Source organism: Heterodontus francisci, chromosome 38 (assembly GCF_036365525.1).
Source record: "Heterodontus francisci isolate sHetFra1 chromosome 38, sHetFra1.hap1, whole genome shotgun sequence".
NCBI classification, from domain to species: domain Eukaryota; kingdom Metazoa; phylum Chordata; class Chondrichthyes; order Heterodontiformes; family Heterodontidae; genus Heterodontus; species Heterodontus francisci.
In genome coordinates, this window is record NC_090408.1 from 1,358,304 (window position 1) to 1,381,936 (window position 23,633).

A 23,633-nucleotide genomic window follows, 5' to 3' on the forward strand; every position below is an offset into this window, starting at 1 on the left:
CAGGCACTGACTCTCACTTGGGTACACTTCTGCAGGCACTGACTCTCACTTGGGTACACTTCTGCAGGCCCTGACTCGCACTGGGGTATATTTCCACAGGCACTGACTCTCACTGTGGTACACTTCCACAGGCACTGAATCTGAATGGGGTAAACTTCCACAGGCACTGACTCTGAAAGGGGTAAACTTCCACAGGCCCTGACTCTGAATGGGGCAAACTTCCACAGGCACTGACTCTCACTGGGGTACACTTCCACAGGCACTGAATCTGAATGGCGTAAACATCCACAGGTACTGACTCTGAATGGGGTAAACTTCCACAGGCACTGAAATAAAAGCAAAATACTGCGGATGCTGGAAATCTGAAACAAAAACAAGAAATGCTGGAATCACTCAGCAGGTCTGGCAGCATCTGTGGAAAGAGAAGAAGAGTTAACGCTTCGGGTCAGTGACCCTTCTTCGGAACTGACAAATGTTTGAAAAGTCACAGATTATAAACAAGTGAGGTGGGGGTGGGGCAAGAGATAACAAATGAGAAGGTGCAGATTGGACCAGGCCACATAGCTGACCAAAAGGTCACGGAGAAAAGGCAAACAATATTGCTTTGTCTTTCAACACACCATTAACATATTGTTTGCCTCTTCTCCGTGAACTTTTGGTCAGCTATGAGGCCTGGTCCAATCTGCACCTGCTCCTTTGTTATCTCGTGCCCCACCCCCACCTCACTTGCTTATAATCTGTGACTTTTCTAATATTTGTCAGTTCCAAAGAAGGGTCACTGACCCGAAACGTAAACTCTGCTTCTCTTTCCAAAGATGCTGCCAGAACTGCTGAGTGATTCCAGCATTTCTTGTTTTTGTTCCACAGGCACTGACCCTCACTTGGGTGCACTTCCACAGGCACTGACTCTGAATGGGGTAAACTTCCACAGGCACTGACTCTCACTGGGGCACACTTCCACAGGCACTGACTCTGAATGGGGTAAACTTCCACAGGCACTGACTCTCACTGGGGTACACTTCCACAGGCACTGAATCTGAATGGGGTAAACTTCCACAGGCACTGATTCTCACTTGGGTACACTTCGTCAGGCACTGACTCTCACTGGGGTACACTTCCACAGGCACTGACTCTCACTGGGGTACATTTCCACAGGCGCTGACTCTCACTTGGGTACACTTCTACAGGCACTGACTCTCACTTGGGTACACTTGTTCGGGCACTGACCCTCGCTGGGGTACATTTCCTCAGGCACTGACTCTCACTGGGGTACATTTCCACAGGCACTGACTCTCACTGGTGTACATTTCCACATGCACTGACTCTGCGTGGGGTACACTTCTATAGGCACTGAATCTGAATGGTGTAAACTTCTAGAGGTACTGAATCTGAATGGGGTAAACATGCACAGGCACTGACTCTGAATGGGGTAAACTTCCACAGGCATTGACTCTCACAGGGGTAGACTTCCACAGGCACTGACTCTCACTGGGGCACATTTACACATGCACTGACTCTGAAAGGGGTAAACTTCCACAGGCACTGACTCTAACTGGGGTACACTTCGACAGGCACTGAATCTGAAAGTGGTAAACTTCTACAGAACCTGAATCTGAATGGGGTGAACTTCAAAAGGCACTGACTCTCACTGGGGTACACTTGCACAGGCACTGACTCTCACTGGGGTACACTTGCATAGGCACTGACTCTGAATGGGGTAAACTTCCATAGGCACTGAATCTGAATGGGATTAACTTCTACAGGCTCTGAATCTGAATGGGGTAAACTTCTACAGGTACTGAATCTGAATGGGGTAAACTTCCACAGGCACTGAATCTCACTGGGGTACACTTCCACAGGCACTGACTCTCACTGGGGCAAAATTCCACAGGCACTGACTCTGAATGGGTGAAACTTCCACAGGCACTGACTCTGAATGGGGTAAACTTCCACAGGCATTGACTCTCACAGGGGTAAACTTCCACAGGCACTGACTCTCACTGGGGTACACTTCCACAGGTACTGACACTGAATGGGGTAAACTTCCACAGACACTGAATCTGAATGGGGTAAACTTCTACAGGTACTGAATCTGCATGGGGTAAACGTAAACAGGCAGTGACTTACACTGGGGGACACTTCCACAGGCACTGATTCTGAAAGGGGTAAACTTCCACAGGCCCTGAAGCTCACTGGGGTGCACTTCCACAGGCACTGACTCTGAATGGGGCAAACTTCCACAGGCACTGACTCTCACTGGGGTACACTTCCACAGGCACTGAATCTGAAAGGCGTAAACATCCACAGGTACTGACTCTGAATGGGGTAAACTTCCACAGGCACTGAAATAAAAGCAAAATACTGCGGATGCTGGAAATCTGAAACAAAAACAAGAAATGCTGGAATCACTCAGCAGGTCTGGCAGCATCTGTGGAAAGAGAAGAAGAGTTAACGCTTCGGGTCAGTGACCCTTCTTCGGAACGGACAAATGTTAGAAAAGTCACAGATTATAAACAAGTGAGGTGGGGGTGGGGCAAGAGATAACAAAGGAGAAGGTGCAGATTGGACCAGGCCACATAGCTGACCAAAAGGTCACGGAGAAAAGGCAAACAATATTGCTTTGTCTTTCAACACACCATTAACATATTGTTTGCCTCTTCTCCGTGAACTTTTGGTCAGCTATGAGGCCTGGTCCAATCTGCACCTGCTCCTTTGTTATCTCGTGCCCCACCCCAACCTCACTTGCTTATAATCTGTGACTTTTCTAATATTTGTCAGGTCCGAAGAAGGGTCACTGACCCGAAACGTAAACTCTGCTTCTCTTTCCAAAGATGCTGCCAGACCTGCTGAGTGATTCCAGCATTTCTTGTTTTTGTTCCACAGGCACTGACCCTCACTTGGGTGCACTTCCACAGGCACTGACTCTGAATGGGGTAAACTTCCACAGGCACTGACTCTCACTGGGGCACACTTCCACAGGCACTGACTCTGAATGGGGTAAACTTCCACAGGCACTGACTCTCACTGGGGTACACTTCCACAGGCACTGAATCTGAATGGGGTAAACTTCCACAGGCACTGATTCTCACTTGTGTACACTTCGTCAGGCACTGACTCTCACTGGGGAACATTTCCACAGGCACTGAATCTCACTGGGGTACATTTCCACAGGCGCCGACTCTCACTTGGGTACACTTCTACAGGCACTGACTCTCACTTGGGTACACTTCTTCAGGCACTGACCCTCACTGGGGTACATTTCCTCAGGCACTGACTATCACTGGGGTACACTTCCACAGGCACTGACTCTCACTGGTGTACATTTCCACATGCACTGACTCTGAGTGGGGTACACTTCTATAGGCACTGAATCTGAATGGTGTAAACTTCTAGAGGTACTGAATCTGAATGGGGTAAACTTGCACAGGCAATGACTCTGAATGGGGTAAACTTCCACAGGCACTGACTCTCACAGGGGTACACTTCCACAGGCACTGACTCTCACTGGGGCACATTTACACATGCACTGACTCTGAAAGGGGTAAACTTCCACAGGCACTGACTCTAACTGGGGTACACTTCGACAGGCACTGAATCTGAAAGTGGTAAACTTCTACAGGTACTGAATCTGAATGGGGTAAACTTCAACAGGCACTGACTCTCACTGGGGTACACTTGCACAGGCACTGACTCTCACTGGGGTACACTTGCACAGGCACTGACTCTGAATGGGGTAAACTTCCATAGGCACTGAATCTGAATGGGATTAACTTCTACAGGCTCTGAATCTGAATGGGGTAAACTTCTACAGGTACTGAATCTGAATGGGGTAAACTTCCACAGGCACTGAATCTCACTGGGGTACACTTCCACAGGCACTGACTCTCACTGGGGCAAAATTCCACAGGCACTGACTCTGAATGGGTGAAACTTCCACAGGCACTGACTCTCACTGGGGTAAACTTCCACAGGCACTGACTCTCACTGGGGTACACTTCCACAGGTACTGACACTGAATGGGGTAAACTTCCACAGGCACTGACACTGAAAGGGGTAATCTTCTACAGACACTGAATCTGAATGGGGTAAACTTCTACAGGTACTGAATCTGCATGGGGTAAACTTCCACAGGCAGTGACTTACACTGGGGGACACTTCCACAGGCACTGATTCTGAAAGGGGTAAACTTCCACAGGCCCTGAAGCTCACTGGGGTGCACTTCCACAGGCACTGACTCTGAATGGGGCAAACGTCCACAGGCACTGACTCTCACTGGGGTACACTTCCACAGGCACTGAATCTGAATGGCGTAAACATCCACAGGTACTGACTCTGAATGGGGTAAACATCCAGAGGCAATGACTCGAACTGGGGTACACTTCCACAGGTACTGACTCCCACTGGGGGACACTTCCACAGGCACTGACTCTGAATGGGGTAAACTTCCACAGGCACTGAAGTAAAAGCAAAATACTGCGGATGCTGGAAATCTGAAACAAAAACAAGAAATGCTGGAATCAACAGCAGGTCTGGCAGCATCTGTGGAAAGAGAAGAAGAGTTAACGCTTCGGGTCAGTGACCCTTCTTCGGAACTGACAAATGTTAGAAAAGTCACAGATTATAAACAAGTGAGGTGGGGGTGGGGCAAGAGATAACAAAGGAGAAGGTGCAGATTGGACCAGGCCACATAGCTGACCAAAAGGTCACGGAGAAAAGGCAAACAATATTGCTTTGTCTTTCAACACACCATTAACATATTGTTTGCCTCTTCTCCGTGAACTTTTGGTCAGCTATGAGGCCTGGGCCAATCTGCACCTGCTCCTTTGTTATCTCTTGCCCCACCCCCACCTCACTTGTTTATAATCTGTGACTATTCTAATATTTGTCAGTTCCGAAGAAGGGTCATTGACCCGAAACGTAAACTCTGCTTCTCTTGCCAAAGATGCTGCCAGACCTGCTGAGTGATTCCAGCATTTCTTGTTTTTGTTCCACAGGCACTGATCCTCACTTGGGTGCACTTCCACAGGCACTGACTCTGAATGGGGTAAACTTCCACAGGCACTGAGTCTCACTGGGGCACACTTCCACAGGCACTGATTCTGAATGGGGTAAACTTCCACAGGCACTGACTCTCACTGGGGTGCACTTACACAGGCACTGAATCTGAATGGGGTAAACTTCCACAGGCACTGATTCTCACTTGGGTACACTTCGTCAGGCACTGACTCTCACTGGGGAACATTTCCACAGGCACTGACTCTCACTGGGGTACATTTCCACAGGCACTGACTCTCACTTGGGTCCACTTCTGCAGGCACTGACTCTCACTTGGGTACACTTCTGCAGGCCCTGACTCGCACTGGGGTATATTTCCACAGGCACTGACTCTCACTGTGGTACACTTCCACAGGCACTGAATCTGAATGGGGTAAACTTCCACAGGCACTGACTCTGAAAGGGGTAAACTTCCACAGGCCCTGACTCTCACTGGGGGGCACTTCCACAGGCACTGACTCTGAATGGGGCAAACTTCCACAGGCACTGACTCTCACTGGGGTACACTTCCACAGGCACTGAATCTGAATGGCGTAAACATCCACAGGTACTGACTCTGAATGGGGTAAACTTCCACAGGCACTGAAATAAAAGCAAAATACTGCGGATGCTGGAAATCTGAAAAAAAAACAAGAAATGCTGGAATCACTCAGCAGGTCTGGCAGCATCTGTGGAAAGAGAAGAAGAGTTAACGCTTCGGGTCAGTGACCCTTCTTCGGAACTGACAAATGTTAGAAAAGTCACAGATTATAAACAAGTGAGGTGGGGGTGGGGCAAGAGATTACAAAGGAGAAGGTGCAGATTGGACCAGGCCACAGAGCTGACCAAAAGGTCACGGAGAAAAGGCAAACAATATTGCTTTGTCTTTCAACACACCATTAACATATTGTTTGCCTCTTCTCCTTGAACTTTTGGTCAGCTATGAGGCCTGGTCCAATCTGCACCTGCTCCTTTGTTATCTCGTGCCCCACCCCCACCTCACTTGCTTATAATCTGTGACTTTTCTAATATTTGTCAGTTCCAAAGAAGGGTCACTGACCCGAAATGTAAATTCTGCTTCTCTTGCCAAAGATGCTGCCAGACCTGCTGAGTGATTCCAGCATTTCTTGTTTTTGTTCCACAGGCACTGATCCTCACTTGGGTGCACTTCCACAGGCACTGACTCTGAATGGGGTAAACTTCCACAGGCACTGAGTCTCACTGGGGCACACTTCCACAGGCACTGACTCTGAATGGGGTAAACTTCCACAGGCACTGACTCTGAATGGGGTAAACTTCCACAGGCACTGATTCTCACTTGGGTACACTTCGTCAGGCACTGACTCTCACTGGGGAACATTTCCAGAGGCACTGACTCTCACTGGGGTACATTTCCACAGGCACTGACTCTCACTTGGGGACACTTCTACAGGCACTGACTCTCACTTGGGTACACTTCTGCAGGCCCTGACTCGCACTGGGGTATATTTCCACAGGCACTGACTCTCACTGTGGTACACTTCCACAGGCACTGAATCTGAATGGGGTAAACTTCCACAGGCACTGACTCTGAAAGGGGTAAACTTCCACAGGCCCTGACTCTCACTGGGGGGCACTTCCACAGGCACTGACTCTGAATGGGGCAAACTTCCACAGGCACTGACTCTCACTGGGGTACACTTCCACAGGCACTGAATCTGAAAGGCGTAAACATCCACAGGTACTGACTCTGAATGGGGTAAACTTCCACAGGCACTGAAATAAAAGCAAAATACTGCGGATGCTGGAAATCTGAAACAAAAACAAGAAATGCTGGAATCACAAAGCAGGTCTGGCAGCATCTGTGGAAAGAGAAGAAGAGTTAACGCTTCGGGTCAGTGACCCTTCTTCGGAACTGACAAATGTTAGAAAAGTCACAGATTATAAACAAGTGAGGTGGGGGTGGGGCAAGAGATAACAAAGGAGAAGGTGCAGATTGGACCAGGCCACATAGCTGACCAAAAGGTCACGGAGAAAAGGCAAACAATATTGCTTTGTCTTTCAACACACCATTAACATATTGTTTGCCTCTTCTCCGTGAACTTTTGGTCAGCTATGAGGCCTGGTCCAATCTGCACCTGCTCCTTTGTTATCTCGTGCCCCACCCCCACCTCACTTGCTTATAATCTGTGACTTTTCTAATACTGGTCAGTTCCGAAGAAGGGTCACTGACCCGAAACGTAAACTCTGCTTCTCTTTCCAAAGATGCTGCCAGACCTGCTGAGTGATTCCAGCATTTCTTGTTTTTGTTCCACAGGCACTGACCCTCACTTGGGTGCACTTCCACAGGCACTGACTCTGAATGGGGTAAACTTCCACAGGCACTGACTCTCACTGGGGCACACTTCCACAGGCACTGACTCTGAATGGGGTAAACTTCCACAGGCACTGACTCTCACTGGGGTACACTTCCACAGGCACTGAATCTGAATGGGGTAAACCTCCACAGGCACTGATTCTCACTTGGGTACACTTCGTCAGGCACTGACTCTCACTGGGGAACATTTCCACAGGCACTGACTCTCACTGGGGTACATTTCCACAGGCGCTGACTCTCACTTGGGTACACTTCTACAGGCACTGACTCTCACTTGGGTACACTTCTTCAGGCACTGACCCTCACTGGGGTACATTTCCTCAGGCACTGACTCTCACTGGGGTACATTTCCACAGGCACTGACTCTCACTGGTGTACAATTCCACATGCACTGACTCTGAGTGGGGTACACTTCTATAGGCACTGAATCTGAATGGGGTAAACTTGCACAGGCACTGACTCTGAATGGGGTAAACTTCAACAGGCACTGACTCTCACTGGGGTACACTGACAAAGGCACTGAATCGGAATGGGGAAAACTTCCAATGGCACTGACTCTCACTGGGGTACGCTTGCACAGGCACTGAATCTGAATGGGGTAAACTTCCATAGGCACTGAATCTGAATGGGGTTAACTTCTACAGGCTCTGAATCTGAATGGGGTAAACTTCTACAGTTACTGAATCTGAATGGGGTAAACCTCCACAGGCACTGAATCTCACTGGGGTACACTTCATCAGGCACTGACTCTCACTGGGGTAAAGTTCCACAGGCACTGACTCTGAATGGGTGAAACTTCCACAGGCACTGACTCTCACTGGGGTAAACTTCCACAGGCACTGACTCTCACTGTGGTACACTTCCACAGGTACTGACACTGAATGGGGTAAACTTCCACAGGCACTGACTCTGAAAGGGGTAATCTTCTACAGACACTGAATCTGAATGGGGTAAACTTCTACAGGTACTGAATCTGCATGGGGTAAACTTCCACAGGCACTGACTCTCACTGGGGTACACTTCCACAGGCACTGAATCTGAATGGCGTAAACATCCACAGGTACTGACTCTGAATGGGGTAAACATCCAGAGGCAATGACTCGAACTGGGGTACACTTCCACAGGTACTGACTCCCACTGGGGGACACTTCCACAGGCACTGACTCTGAATGGCGTAAACATCCACAGGTACTGACTCTGAATGGGGTAAACATCCAGAGGCAATGACTCGAACTGGGGTACACTTCCACAGGCACTGAATCTGAATGGCGTAAACATCCACAGGTACTGACTCTGAATGGGGTAAACATCCAGAGGCAATGACTCGAACTGGGGTACACTTCCACAGGTACTGACTCCCACTGGGGGACACTTCCACAGGCACTGACTCTGAATGGGGTAAACTTCCACAGGCACTGAAATAAAAGCAAAATACTGCGGATGCTGGAAATCTGAAACAAAAACAAGAAATGCTGGAATCACTAAGCAGGTCTGGCAGCATCTGTGGAAAGAGAAGAAGAGTTAACGCTTCGGGTCAGTGACCCTTCTTCGGAACTGACAAATATTAGAAAAGTCACAGATTATAAACAAGTGAGGTGGGGGTGGGGCAAGAGATAACAAAGGAGAAGGTGCAGATTGGACCAGGCCACATAGCTGACCCAAAGTTCACGGAGAAAAGGCAAACAATATTGCTTTGTCTTTCAACACACCATTAACATATTGTTTGCCTCTTCTCCGTGAACTTTTGGTCAGCTATGAGGCCTGGGCCAATCTGCACCTGCTCCTTTGTTATCTCTTGCCCCACCCCCACCTCACTTGTTTATAATCTGTGACTTTTCTAATATTTGTCAGTTCCGAAGAAGGGTCACTGACCCGAAACGTAAACTCTGCTTCTCTTGCCAAAGATGCTGCCAGACCTGCTGAGTGATTCCAGCATTTCTTGTTTTTGTTCCACAGGCACTGACCCTCACTTGGGTGCACTTCCACAGGCACTGACTCTGAATGGGGTAAACTTCCACAGGCACTGAGTCTCACTGGGGCACACTTCCACAGGCACTGACTCTGAATGGGGTAAACTTCCACAGGCACTGACTCTCACTGGGGTGCACTTCCACAGCACTGAATCTGAATGGGGTAAACTTCCACAGGCACTGATTCTCACTTGGGTACACTTCGTCAGGCACTGACTCTCACTGGGGAACATTTCAACAGGCACTGACTCTCACTGGGGTACATTTCCACAGGCACTGACTCTCACTTGGGTACACTTCTACAGGCACTGACTCTCACTTGGGTACACTTCTGCAGGCCCTGACTCGCACTGGGGTATATTTCCACAGGCACTGTCTCTCACTGTGGTACACTTCCACAGGCACTGAATCTGAATGGAGTAAACTTCCACAGGCACTGACTCTGAAAGGGATAAACTTCCACAGGCCCTGACTCTCACTGGGGGGCACTTCCACAGGCACTGACTCTGAATGGGGAAAACTTCCACAGGCACTGACTCTCACAGGGGTACACTTCCACAGGCACTGAATCTGAATGGCGTAAACATCCACAGGTACTGACTCTGAATGGGGTAAACATCCAGAGGCAATGACTCGAACTGGGGTACACTTCCACAGGTACTGACTCTCACTGTGGTACACTTCCACAGGCACTGACTCTGAATGGGGTAAACTTCCACAGGCACTGAAATAAAAGCAAAATACTGCGGATGCTGGAAATCTGAAACAAAAACAAGAAATGCTGGAATCACAAAGCAGGTCTGGCAGCATCTGTGGAAAGAGAAGAAGAGTTAACGCTTCGGGTCAGTGACCCTTCTTCGGAGCTGACAAATGTTAGAAAAGTCACAGATTATTAAAAAGTGAGGTGGGGGTGGGGCAAGAGATATCAAAGGAGAAGGTGCAGATTGGACCAGGCCACATAGCTGACCAAATGGTCACGGAGAAAAGGCAAACAATATTGCTTTGTCTTTCAACACACCATTAACATATTGTTTGCCTCTTCTCCGTGAACTTTTGGTCAGCTATGAGGCCTGGTCCAATCTGCACCTGCTCCTTTGTTATCTCGTGCCCCACCCCCACCTCACTTGCTTATAATCTGTGACTTTTCTAATATTTGTCAGTTCCAAAGAAGGGTCACTGACCCGAAACGTAAACTCTGCTTCTCTTTCCAAAGATGCTGCCAGACCTGCTGAGTGATTCCAGCATTTCTTGTTTTTGTTCCACAGGCACTGACCCTCACTTGGGTGCACTTCCACAGGCACTGACTCTGAATGGGGTAAACTTCCACAGGCACTGACTCTCACTGGGGCACACTTCCACAGGCACTGACTCTGAATGGGGTAAACTTCCACAGGCACTGACTCTCACTGGGGTACACTTCCACAGGCACTGAATCTGAATGGGGTAAACTTCCACAGGCACTGATTCTCACTTGGGTACACTTCGTCAGGCACTGACTCTCACTGGGGAACATTTCCACAGGCACTGACTCTCACTGGGGTACATTTCCACAGGCGCTGACTCTCTCTTGGGTGCACTTCTACAGGCACTGACTCTCACTTGGGTACACTTCTTCAGGCACTGACTCTCACTGGGGTACATTTCCTCAGGCACTGACTCTCACTGGGGTACATTTCCACAGGCACTGACTCTCACTGGTGTACATTTCCACATGCACAGACTCTGAGTGGGGTACACTTCTATAGGCACTGAATCTGAATGGGGTAAACTTGCACAGGCACTGACTCTGAATGGGGTAAACTTCCACAGGCACTGACACTCACTGGGGTACACTTCCACAGGCACTGACTCTCACTGGGGCACATTTACACATGCACTAACTCTGAATGGGGTAAACTTCCACAGGCACCGACTCTAACTGGGGTACACTTCGACAGGCACTGAATCTGAAAGTGGTAAAATTCTACAGGTACTGAATCTGAATGGGGTAAACTTCAACAGGCAAAGAGTCTCACTGGGGCACACTTCCACAGGCACTGACTCTGAATGGGGTAAACTTCCACAGGCACTGACTCTCACTGGGGTACACTTCCACAGGCACTGAATCTGAATGGAGTAAACTTCCACAGGCACTGACTCTGAATGGGGCAAACTTCCACAGGCACTGACACTCACTGGGGTACACTTCCACAGGCACTGAATCTGAATGGGGTAAACTTCCACAGGCACTGATTCTCACTTGGGTACACTTCTTCAGGCACTGACTCTCACTGGGGTACATTACCACAGGCACTTACTCTCACTGGGGTACATTTCCACAGGCACTGACTCTCACTTGGGTACACTTCTACAGGCATTGACTCTCACTTGGGTACAATTCTTCAGGCACTGACTCTCACTGGGGTACATTTCCACAGGCACTTACTCTCACTGGGGTACATTTCCACAGGCACTGACTCTCACTTGGGTACACTTCTGCAGGCACTGACTCTCACTGGGGTACATTTACACATGCACTGACAGTGAATGGGGTAAACTTCCACAGGCACTGACTCTAACTGGGGTACACTTCGACAGGCACTGAATCTGAATGTGGTAAACGTCTACAGGTACTGAATCTGAATGGGGTAAACTTCCACAGGCACTGACTCTCACTGGGGTACACTTCCACAGGCACTGACTCGGAATGGGGAAAACTTCCAAAGGCACTGACTCTCACTGGGGTACACTTCCACAGGCACTGACTCTGAATGGGGTAAACTTCCACATGCACTGACTCTGAATGGGGTTAACTTCTGCAGGATCTTCATCTGACTGGGGTATACTTCTACAGGAACTGAATCTGAATGAGGTAAACTTCCACAGGCACTGATTCTCACTTGGGTACACTTCTTCAGGCACTGACTCTCACTGGGGTACATTTCCACAGGCACTTACTCTCACTGGGGTACATTTCCACAGGCACTGACTCTCACTTGGGTACACCTCTGCAGGCACTGACTCTCACTGGGGTACCTTTCCACAGGCACTGACTGTCACTGGTGTACATTTCCACATGCACTGAAACTGAGTGGGGTACACTTCTATAGCCACTTAATCTGAATGGTGTAAACTTCTAGAGGTACTGAATCTGAATGGGGTAAAATTCCACAGGCACTGACTCTCACTGGGGTACACTTCCACAGGCACTGACTCTCACTGGGGTACATTTACACATGCACTGACAGTGAATGGGGTAAACTTCCACAGGCACTGACTCTAACTGGGGTACACTTCGACAGGCACTGAATCTGAATGGGGTAAACTTCCACAGGCACTGACTCTCACTGGGGTACACTTCCACAGGCACTGACTCTCACTGGGGTACACTTACACAGGCACTGACTCTGAATGGGGTAAACTTCCACATGCACTGACTCTGAATGGGGTTAACTTCTACAGGATCTTCATCTGACTGGGGTAAACTTCTACAGGAACTGAATCTGAATGGTGTAAACATCCAGAGGCACTGATTCTGAATGGGGTACACTTCCACAGGCACTGACTCTCACTGGGGTACATTTACACATGCACTGACTCTGAAAGGGGTAAACTTCCACAGGCACTGATTCTAACTGGGGTACACTTCGACATGCACTGAATCTGAATGGGGAAAACTTCCACAGGCAATGACTCTCACTGGGGTACACTTCCACAGGCCTTGACTCTGAATGGGGTTAACTTCTACAGGAACTGAATCTGAATGGGGTAAACTTCCACAGGCATAGAATCTCACTGGGGTATACTTACACAGGCACTGACTCTGAATGGGGTTAACTTCCACAGGCACTGACTCTCACTGGGGTACACTTCCACAGGCAATGAATCTGAATGGGGGAAACTTCCACAGGCACTGACTATGAATGGGGAAATCTTCCAGAGGCAATGACTCTAACTGGGGTACACTCCCACAGGCACTGACTCTCACAGGGGTACACTTCCACAGCCACTGACTCTGAATGGGGTACACTTTCACAGGCATTGACCCTCACTTGGGTGCACTTCCACAGGCACTGACTCTCACTGGGGTACACTTCCAGAGACATTGACTCTGAATGGGGTAAACTTCCACAGGCACTGACGCTCACTGGGGTACACTTCCAGAGGCACTGACTCTCACTGGGGTACATTTTCACAGGCACTGACTCTCACTGGGGTGCATTTCCACTGGCACTGACTCTCACTTGGGTACACTTCTACAGGCACTGACTCTCACTGGCATACATTTCCACAGGCACTGACAATCACTGGGGTACATTTCCACATGCACTGACTCTGAGTGGGGTACACTTCCATAGGCAGTGACTACTAATGGTGAGCCGATTCCCAGCCACTGAATCTCACTGGCGTACACCTCTGCAGGCACTGACTCTCACAGGGGTACATTTCCACAGGAACTGACTCTGAATGTGGTAAACTTCCAAAGGCATTGACTCTCACAGCAGTACACTTCCACAGGCACTGAATCTGAATGGCGTAAACTTCCACAGGCACTGACTCTCACAGGGGTACACTTCCACAGGCACTGAATCTGAATGGCGTAAACTTCCACAGGCACTGACTCTCACTGGGGTACACTTCCACAGGCACTGAATCTGAATGGGGTAAACTTCCACAGGCACTGACTCTCACAGCAGTACACTTCCACAGGCACTGATTCTAAATGGGGTAAACTTCCACAGGCATTTACTCTCACTGGGGTACACTTCCACAGGCACAGAATCTGAATGGGGCAAAGTTCCACAGGCACTGTCTGAATTGGTTACAGTTCCACAGGCAATGAGTCTCAGTGGGGTACACTTCGACAGGCACTGACTCTGACTGGGTAAACATCCACAGGCACTGACTCTCACTGGGGTACACTTCCACAGGCACTGACACGGAATGGGGTAAACTTCCACAGGCATTGACTCTCACTGGAGTACACTTCCACAGGCACTTACTCTGAATGGGGCAAATTTCGACTGGCACTGACTCTCTCTGAGGAACAGTTCCACAGGCACTGACTCTCACTTCGGTAAATTTCCACAGGCACTGACTCTCACTTGGGTACACTTCCACAGGCACTGACTCTGAATGGGGTAATCGTCTACAGGCACTGAATATGAATGGGGTGAACATCTACAGTTACTGAATCTGAATGGGGTAAACTTCAACAGGCACTGACTCTCACTGGGGTACACTTCCACAGGCACTGACTCTCACTGGGGTACACTTACACAGGCACTGACTCTGTATGGGGTAAACTTCTAAAGGCACTGTCTCTCACTGGGGTACCCTTCCACAGGTACTGACTCTGAATGGGGTAAACTTCCAAAGGCACTGACTCTGAATGGGGTAAACTTCTCCAGGCACTGCATCTGAATGGGGTAAACTTCTACAGGTACTGTATCTTTATGGGGTAAACTTCCACAGGCACTGACTCTCACTGGGGGACACTTCCACAGGCACTGAATCGGTTAGGGGTAAACTTCCACAGGCACTGACTCTGAATGGGGTAATCTTCCACAGGCACTGAATCTGAATGGGGTAAACTTCCACAGGCACTGATTCTGAATGGCGTAAACATCTAGAGGCAATGACTCTCACTGGGGTAAACGTCCACAGGCACTGACTCGCTCTGGGGTACACTTCCACAGGCACTGAATCTGAATGTGGTAAACTTCCACAGGCACTGACTGAATGGCGCAAACTTCCAGAGGCAATGACTCTCACTGGGGTACTCTTCCACGGGCACTGAATCTCACTGGGGGACACTTCCACAGGCACTGACTCTGAATGGGGTTAACTTCCACAGGCACTGACCCTCACTGGGATGCACTTCCACAGGCAATGACACTGAATGGGGTCAACTTCCACAGGCAAAGACTCTCTTTGGTGCACACTTCTACATGCACTGACTCTGAATGGGGTAAACATCCACAGGCATTGACTCTCACTGGGGTACACTTCCACTGGCACTGAATCTGAATGGGGTAAACTCCCCCAGGCACTGACTCTGAATTGGTTGCAGTTCCACAGGCAATAACTCTCAGTGGGGTACACTTCGACAGGCACTGACTCTGACTGGTGTACACTTCCACAGGCACTGTCTCTCACTGGGGTGCAGTCCCACAGGCTCTAGCTGTCACTTGGATACCGTTCCCTAGGCACTCACTCGAACTGGGGTACACTTCTACAGGCACTGTCTCTCACTTGGGTAAACTTCCACAGGCACTGACTCTCACTGGGGTGCACTTCAACAGGCACTGACTCTGAATGAGGTAAACTTCCACAGGCACTGACTTTGAATGGGGTACACTTCAACAGGCACTGAATCTGAATGGCGTAAACATCCACAGGTACTGACAATGAATGGGGTAAACTTCCAGAGGCAATGACTCTCACCGGGGTACACTTCCACAGGCACTGACTCTCACTGGGGTACACTTCCACAGGCAATGACTTAGAATGGGGTAAACATCCACAGGCACTGACTCTCACTTGGGTACACTTCCACAGACACTGACTCTCACTTTGGGTACACTTATGCAGGCACTGGCTCTCACTGGTGTACCTTTCCACATGCACTGACTCTGAATGGGATACACATCTATAGGCAGTGACTCCTAATGGTGAGCCACTCCCCAGCCACTGAATCTCACTGGGGTACACTTCGACAGGCACTGAATCTCACAGGGGTACATTTGCACTGGCACTGACTCTCACTGGGGTACACTACTACAGGCACTGAATCTGAATGGGGTTAACATCGACAGGTACTGAAGCTGAATGGGGCAAACTTCCACAGGCACTGACTGTCACTGGGGTACACTTCCACAGGCACTGACTCTGAATGGGGTAAACTTCCACAGGCACTGACTCTCACTTGGGTACACTTCGACAGACAGTGACTCTCACTGGGGTAAACTTCCAAAGGCACTGACTCTCACTGGGGTACACTTCCACAGGCACTGACTCTGAATGGGGTAATCTTCCAGAGGCAATGACACTAACTGGGGTACACTCCCACAGGCACTGACTCTCACAGGGGGACATTTCCACTGCCACTGACTCCGAATGGGGTACACTTCCACAGGCATTGAACCTCACTTGGGTGCACTTCCACAGGCACACACTGTCACTGGGGTACACTTCCAGAGGCACTGACTCTGAATGGGGTAAACTTCCACAGGCACTGACTCTCACTGGGGTACACTTCCAGAGGCACTGACTCTGAATGGGGTAAACTTCCACAGGCACTGACTCTCACTGGGGTACACTTCCACAGGCACTGACTCTGAATGGGGTAAACTTCCACAGGCACTGACCCTCACTGGGATGCACTTCCACAGGCAATGACACTGAATGGGGTCAACTTCCACAGGCAAAGACTCTCTTTGGTGCACACTTCCACATGCACTGACTCTGAATGGGGTAAACATCCACAGGCATTGACTCTCACTGGGGTGCACATCCACTGGCACTGAATCCGAATGGGGTAAACTTCCACAGCCACTTACTCTCACTGGGGTACACTTCCACAGGCACTGAATCTGAATGGGGTAAACTTCCCCAGGCACTGACTCTGAATGTGTAAACTTCCACAGGCACTGACTCTGAATTGGTTACAGTTCCACAGGCAATAACTCTCAGTGGGGTACACTTCGACAGGCACTGACTCTCACTGGGGTACATTTCCACAGGCACTGACTCTCATTGGTGAACATTTCCACATGCACTGACTTTGAGTGGGGTACACTTCTATAGGCACTGAATCTGAATGGTGTAAACTTCTAGAGGCACTGACTCTGAATGGGTAAACTTCCACAGGCACTGACTCTCACTTGGGTACACTTCTTCAGGCACTGACTCTCACTGGGGTGCATTTCCACAGGCACTTACTCTCACTGGGGTACATTTCCACAGGCACTGACTCTCACTTGGGTACACTTCTGCAGGCACTGACTCTCACTGGGGTACATTTCCACAGGCACTGACTGTCACTGGTGTACATTTCCACATGCACTGAAACTGAGTGGGGTACACTTCTATAGCCACTTAATCTGAATGGTGTAAACTTCTAGAGGTACTGAATCTGAATGGGGTAAAATTGCACAGGCACTGACTCTGAATGGGGTAAAATTCCACAGGCACTGACTCTCACTGGGGTACACTTTCACAGGCACTGACTCTCACTGGGGTACATTTACACATGCACTGACAGTGAATGGGGTAAACTTCCACAGGCACTGACTCTAACTGGGGTACACTTCGACAGGCACTGAATCTGAATGGGGTAAACTTCCACAGGCACTGACTCTCACTGGGGTACACTTCCACAGGCACTGACTCTCACTGGGGTACACTTCCACAGGCACTGACTCGGAATGGGGAAAACTTCCAAAGGCACTGACTCTCACTGGGGTACACTTCCACAGGCACTGACTCTGAATGGGGTAAACTTCCACATGCACTGACTCTGAATGGGGTTAACTTCTACAGGATCTTCATCTGACTGGGGTATACTTCTACAGGAACTGAATCTGAATGGTGTAAACATCCAGAGGCACTGATTCTGAATGGGGTACACTTCCACAGGCACTGACTCTCACTGGGGTACATTTACACATGCACAGACTCTGAAAGGGGTAAACTTCCACAGGCACTGATTCTAACTGGGGTACACTTCGACATGCACTGAATCTGAATGGGGAAAACTTCCACAGGCACTGACTCTCACTGGGGTACACTTACACAGGCACTGACTCAGAATGGGGAAAACTTCCAAAGGCACTGACTCTCACTGGGGTACACTTCCACAGGCCTTGACTCTGAATGGGGTTAACTTCTACAGGAACTGAATCTGAATGGGGTAAACTTCCACAGGCATAGAATCTCACTGGGGTATACTTACACAGGCACTGACTCTGAATGGGGTTAACTTCCACAGGCACTGACTCTCACTGGGGTACACTTCCACAGGCAATGAATCTGAATGGGGGAAACTTCCACAGGCACTGACTATGAATGGGGTAAACATCCACAGGAACTGACTCTGAATGGGGAAATCTTCCAGAGGCAATGACTCTAACTGGGGTACACTCCCACAGGCACTGACTCTCACAGGGGTACACTTCCACAGCCACTGACTCTGAATGGGGTACACTTTCACAGGCATTGACCCTCACTTGGGTGCACTTCCACAGGCACTGACTCTCACTGGGGTACACTTCCAGAGACATTGACTCTGAATGGGGTAAACTTCCACAGGCACTGACGCTCACTGGGGTACACTTCCAGAGGCACTGACTCTCACTGGGGTACATTTTCACAGGCACTGACTCTCACTGGGGTGCATTTCCACTGGCACTGACTCTCACTTGGGTACACTTCTACAGGCACTGACTCTCACTGGCGTACATTTCCACAGGCACTGACAATCACTGGGGTACATTTCCACATGTACTGACTCTGAGTGGGGTACACTTCCATAGGCAGTGACTACTAATGGTGAGCCGATTCCCAGCCACTGAATCTCACTGGGGTACACCTCTGCAGGCACTGACTCTCACAGGGGTACATTTCCACAGGAACTGACTCTGAATGTGGTAAACTTCCAAAGGCATTGACTCTCACAGCAGTACACTTCCACAGGCACTGAATCTGAATGGCGTAAACTTCCACAGGCACTGACTCTCACTGGGGTACACTTCCACAGGCACTGAATCTGAATGGGGTAAACTTCCACAGGCACTGACTCTCACAGCAGTACACTTCCACAGGCACTGATTCTAAATGGGGTAAACTTCCACAGGCATTTACTCTCACTGGGGTACACTTCCACAGGCACAGAATCTGAATGGGGCAAAGTTCCACAGGCACTGTCTGAATTGGTTACAGTTCCACAGGCAATGAGTCTCAGTGGGGTACACTTCGACAGGCACTGACTCTGACTGGGTAAACATCCACAGGCACTGACTCTCACTGGGGTACACTTCCACAGGCACTGACACTGAATGGGGTAAACTTCCACAGGCATTGACTCTCACTGGAGTACACTTCCACAGGCACTTACTCTGAATGGGGCAAATTTCGACTGGCACTGACTCTCTCTGAGGAACAGTTCCACAGGCACTGACTCTCACTTGGGTAAATTTCCACAGGCACTGACTCTCACTTGGGTACACTTCCACAGGCACTGACTCTGAATGGGGTAATCGTCTACAGGCACTGAATATGAATGGGGTGAACATCTACAGTTACTGAATCTGAATGGGGTAAACTTCAACAGGCACTGACTCTCACTGGGGTACACTTCCACAGGCACTGACTCTCACTGGGGTACACTTACACAGGCACTGACTCTGTATGGGGTAAACTTCTAAAGGCACTGTCTCTCACTGGGGTACCCTTCCACAGGTACTGACTCTGAATGGGGTAAACTTCCAAAGGCACTGACTCTGAATGGGGTAAACTTCTCCAGGCACTGCATCTGAATGGGGTAAACTTCTACAGGTACTGAATCTGAATGGGGTAAACTTCCACAGGCACTGACTCTCACTGGGGGACACTTCCACAGGCACTGAATCGGAATGGGGTAAACTTCCACAGGCACTGACTCTGAATGGGGTAATCTTCCACAGGCACTGATTCTGAATGGCGTAAACATCTAGAGGCAATGACTCTCACTGGGGTAAACGTCCACAGGCACTGACTCGCTCTGGGGTACACTTCCACAGGCACTGAATCTGAATGTGGTAAACTTCCACAGGCACTGACTGAATGGCGCAAACTTCCAGAGGCAATGACTCTCACTGGGGTAAACGTCCACAGGCACTGACTCTCACTGGGGTACTCTTCCACGGGCACTGAATCTCACTGGGGGACACTTCCACAGGCACTGACTCTGAATGGGGTTAACTTCCACAGGCACTGACCCTCACTGGGATGCACTTCCACAGGCAATGACACTGAATGGGGTCAACTTCCACAGGCAAAGACTCTCTTTGGTGCACACTTCTACATGCACTGACTCTGAATGGGGTAAACATCCACAGGCATTGACTCTCACTGGGGTACACTTCCACTGGCACTGAATCTGAATGGGGTAAACTCCCCCAGGCACTGACTCAGAATTGGTTGCAGTTCCACAGGCAATAACTCTCAGTGGGGTACACTTCGACAGGCACTGACTCTGACTGGTGTACACTTCCACAGGCACTGTCTCTCACTGGGGAGCAGCCCCACAGGCTCTAGCTGTCACTTGGATACCGTTCCCTAGGCACTCACTCGAACTGGGGTACACTTCTACAGGCACTGTCTCTCACTTGGGTAAACTTCCACAGGCACTGACTCTCACTGGGGTGCACTTCAACAGGCACTGACTCTGAATGAGGTAAACTTCCACAGGCACTGACTGTCACTGGGGTACACTTCCACAGGCACTGACTCTGAATGGGGTAAACTTCCACAGGCACTGACTCTCACTTGGGTACACTTCGACAGACAGTGACTCTCACTGGGGTAAACTTCCAAAGGCACTGACTCTCACTGGGGTACACTTCCACAGGCACTGACTCTGAATGGGGTAATCTTCCAGAGGCAATGACACTAACTGGGGTACACTCCCACAGGCACTGACTCTCACAGGGGGACATTTCCACTGCCACTGACTCCGAATGGGGTACACTTCCACAGGCATTGACCCTCACTTGGGTGCACTTCCACAGGCACACACTGTCACTGGGGTACACTTCCAGAGGCACTGACTCTGAATGGGGTAAACTTCCACAGGCACTGACTCTCACTGGGGTACACTTCCAGAGGCACTGACTCTGAATGGGGTAAACTTCCACAGGCACTGACTCTCACTGGGGTACACTTCCACAGGCACTGACTCTGAATGGGGTAAACTTCCACAGGCACTGACCCTCACTGGGGTACACTTCCACAGGCACTGACTATGAATGGGGTAAACTTCCACAGGCACTGAATCTCACTGGGGTACACTTACACAGGCACTGACTCTGAATGGGGTAAACTTCCACAGGCACTGACTCTCACTGGGGTACACTTCCACAGGCACTGACTATGAATGGGGTAAACTTCCACAGGCACTGAATCTCACTGGGGTACACTTACAAAGGCACTGATTCGGAATGGGGAAAACTTCCAAAGGCACTGACTCTCACTGGGGTACACTTCCACAGGCACTGACTATGAATGGGGTAAACTTCCACAGGCACTGAATCTCACTGGGGTACACTTACACAGGCACTGACTCTGAATGGGGTAAACTTCCACAGGCACTGACTCTCACTGGGGTACACTTCCACAGGCACTGACTCTGAATGGGGTAAACATCCACAGGCACTGACACTGAATGGGGTAAACATCCACAGTTACTGACTCTGAATGGGGTAATCTTCCAGAGGCAATGACACTAACTGGGGTACACTCCCACAGGCACTGACTCTCACAGGGGGACACTTCCACAGCCACTGAGTCTTAATGGGGTACACTTCCACAGGCGTTGACCCTCACTTGGGTGAACTTCCACAGGCACTGACTCTTACTGGGGTACACTTCCAGAGGCACTGACTCTGAATGGGGTAAACTTCCACAGGCACTGACTCTCACTGGGGTACACTTCCAGAGGCACTGACTCTGAATGGGGTAAACTTCCACAGGCGCTGACTCTCACTGGGGTACACTTCCACAGGCACTGAATCTGAATGGGGTAAACTTCCACAGGCACTGACTCTCACTTGGGTACACTTCTGCAGGCACTGACTCTCACTGGGATGCACTTCCACAGGCAATGACACTGAATGGGGTCAACTTCCACAGGCACTGACCCTCACTGGGATGCACTTCCACAGGCAATGACACTGAATGGGGTCAACTTCCACAGGCAAAGACTCTCTTTGGTGCACACTTCCACATGCACTGACTCTGAATGGGGTAAACATCCACAGGCATTGACTCTCACTGGGGTGCACATCCACTGGCACTGAATCCGAATGGGGTAAACTTCCACAGCCACTTACTCTCACTGGGGTACACTTCCACAGGCACTGAATCTGAATGGGGTAAACTTCCCCAGGCACTGACTCTGAATTGGTTACAGTTCCACAGGCAATGTCTCTCAGTGGGGTACACTTCGACAGGCACTGACTCTCACTGGGGTACATTTCCACAGGCACTGACTCTCATTGGTGTACATTTCCACATGCACTGACTCTGAGTGGGGTACACTTCTATAGGCACTGAATCTGAATGGTGTAAACGTCTAGAGGCACTGACTCTGAATGGGGTAAAGTTCCACAGGCACTGACTCTCACTGGGGTACAATTCCACAGGCACTGACTCTCACTGGGGTACATTTACACATGCACTGACTCTGAATGGGAAAAACTTCCACAGGCACTGACTCTAACTGGGGTACACTTCGACATGCACTGAATCTGAATGGGGTTAACTTCTACAGGTTCTGAATCTGAATGGGGTAAACTTCCAGAGGCAATGACACTAACTGGGGTACACTCCCACAGGCACTGACTCTCACAGGGGGACACTTCCACAGCCATTGACTCTTAATGGGGTACACTTCCACAGGCGTTGACCCTCACTTGGGTGCACTTCCACAGGCACTGACTCTCACTGGGGTACACTTCCAGAGGCACTGACTCTGAATGGGGTAAACTTCCACAGGCACTGACTCTCACTGGGGTACACTTCCAGAGGCACTGACTCTGAATGGGGTAAACTTCCACAGGCACTGACTCTCACTGGGGTACACTTCCACAGGCACTGAATCTGAATGGGGTAAACTTCCACAGGCACTGACTCTCACTTGGGTGCACTTCTGCAAGCACTGACTCTCACTGGGGTATATTTTCACAGGCACTGACTCTCAATGGGGTGCATTTCCACAGGCACTGACCCTCACTTGGGTGCACTTCCACAGGCACTGACTCTGAATTGGGTAAACTTCCACAGGCACTGACTGGCACTGGGGTACACTTCCACAGGCACTGACTCTGAATGGGGTAAACTTCCAAAGGCACTGACTCTCACTGGGGTAAACTTCCACAGGCACTGAATCTGAATGAGGTAAACTTCCACAGGCACCGACTCTCACTTGGGATCACTTCTTCAGGCACTGACTCTCACTTGGGTACACTTCTGCAGGCACTGACTCTCACTTGGGTACACTTCTGCAGGTACTGACTCTCACTGGTGTACCTTTC